Raw genomic sequence first — 2,483 nt, 5'->3', positions numbered from 1 at the left:
AAAGAGGAGTTCACACTCAACAAGTTTCAAGGACTTTTGAAGACCGCCAAAACTGGTCTCAAAGGTAAATCGATTGTTACTGCTCCTACTCTTAACACCGCCCCTGTTCTGGAAATCGGGCAAAGTAGAGGGAAGAAGAGGAAGACCCCTTCGAAGGGTACCAAGGGAAAGTCTCTTGATGTATCCTCTTTAAGTGGAACCAAAGGTTTTTTTGTTACTCCTTCTTTCGACCCAAGTAGAAACGAAACGAAACTGCCCCAAGTACCTGCAAGATGTTAAGGATGGGAAGGTTAAATCTATCCATGCAGGTATTTACACTATGTTGTCTAATAACTCACCGCATACTAATTCTTGGGTCCTTGATACAGGTTGTGGTGTTCATATATGTTCTGATTTGCAGGGCCTAAGAAGAAGTGAGGATGTGGAGTACGGAAAGATAAACTTGATCATGGGGAATAGGAAAGCTTCACCTGTCACCAAGATTGGAGTTTATTCTTTGTTGCTAAGTAGTGGGTTAGTGTTAGATTTGAATAAGTGTTGTTACTGGTCCAAAATGGCGAGAAATATTATTTCTTTTCACGGTTTGTACAAACAAGGATTTACTTTTTCATTTGATAATGAATGTGGTGGTAATAATGCTTTTTATAATAATGTTCTTTATTTTAAAGCATTACCTTGTGATGGTGTATATGAAACTGTGTCGGTTGTAAATAACTTAGGAAATAATGTGTTACATATCGATTCTTCCACTAGTTTGGATAAAGCATCCTTGTGGCATTGTCGTCTTCGACATGTTAACAAGAAACACATGGGCCAACTCCAGAAGGCTGGAGTCTTGGAGTCATTTGACTTAAGGTCAGATGATAGTTGCGAATCTTGTTTACTTGGAAAAATGACTAAGTCACCCTTCACTGGTACTTGTCCTAGGGGTGAAGGTTTGTTGGACCTCATACACACAGATGTGTGTGGACCATTCAGAACCGCCACAAGGGATGCTAATCGCTTCTATGTGACTTTTTACTGATGATTACAGTAGATTTGGTTATGTATACTTAATTGTCACACCCCCGAACCAGACGGCGGAAACGTCCGAGGGCTATTGTGACTCGATTGAATACCATCACAATGAATATACATGAAACATAACATCATACAATACCAAGCATTGGAATATTACAACTGGTAGTGTTTACATTCAGTACATTGATCCATAATATTACATGCTCAAAAGTAAATTGTTCGGTACTAATTAAAACGACAGCAAGACATTACTGAGTACATTTTTCCTTTTCGGTTTACCTGTACCTGAGAATACAAGTATTTTGAAAAACGTCAACATATGAAATGTTGGTGAGTTCATAAGTAATGTTTGAAAATATAGTGGTTTGTATTGTTTTGAAAATCACCAGAAAATCCGATATTTTCTGAAAAGAACTTAGTATAAAAAGTGTGAAGATCCGTAAGTATGCTTGTTTGTTTCTATAAATGTAAAAGTACGATTTGTAAAACTCGGTATGTAACTCGTAGGTGTATTAATTGAAAACCCTAGGAAAACCTGATGTTATCCTAATACTTTGCATCAAATGATTTATGTCTTGTTATTTCGTTACGACAGGTGTATTCGTTGAGTCCCGGTGACGTTGGATTAATTATGGATTGTGAATTGTTATAAACACACATTAATGAAAATGACTAGTTTACAACCATACAAACGATTCCCTTAGGTGTCGCTCGCACTATTCACTTAATCCAAACACTCGGACTTCATGTAGCCCCACAACCGAGGAGGAAAAGAGGGTGCGAAGCCCCGATATTTTCCGTAAGTCGTTCAAGGCTATCGTGAATGCGAAGGGCCCTTAGCCCGACTCGCATTTGGTGAATTCTCGACTTTACTAGCAGCACCAGAGGGCCCTTGGGGTCCAACAGCACAAAGCCTGTAAAAGTCCTTTTACACGAAATTAGGTCATATAAGACCCAACTACATGTAAGCGAGTTTCCTTCAGGCCTAAAGATCATGTCATTGGGCTAGCTAGGCCCAACAAACACGATTTGAAACTTTTGGGCCCAAAGATGGTGTATCGATGTCTGGTGTATTCTCACGTGTGTATTGACTTCCCCAAATTTCCGCGTGTGTATTGAAGTTTCGTCGTGTTAGTAATTTCGGATTCATTATTGATTCGAGACCGAATCAATTCGTTTGATAACGATTTTTGGTGTTGAAGGTGTATTATAATTTGCCGATAGTCGAGGTGCTAGTATTTCATCATGACGGATTTATTGTTTAAAACATTAGGAGGTTTCATTATTGCAGCCCCTTTCTTTTGGATAATTTACACATTTAACCCTTTGTATAAAATAAGTTTCTATTTTAGTCCTCAAACCATTTTTCTTGACACTTTAGTATCAAAACTTGTAGAAAAGTTATTTTTCAGCCCAAAGTTATTTGAAAAACAGTTTTAGTCCACCAAATGAAATTTTTCTCG

Source organism: Lactuca serriola, chromosome 9, assembly GCF_051521515.1.
Source record: "Lactuca serriola cultivar US96UC23 chromosome 9, Lser_US96UC23_V15, whole genome shotgun sequence".
Taxonomy (NCBI): Eukaryota; Viridiplantae; Streptophyta; class Magnoliopsida; order Asterales; family Asteraceae; genus Lactuca; species Lactuca serriola.
The sequence above is the reverse complement of the archived record's forward strand: the minus strand, read 5'-3'. Positions refer to the sequence as shown.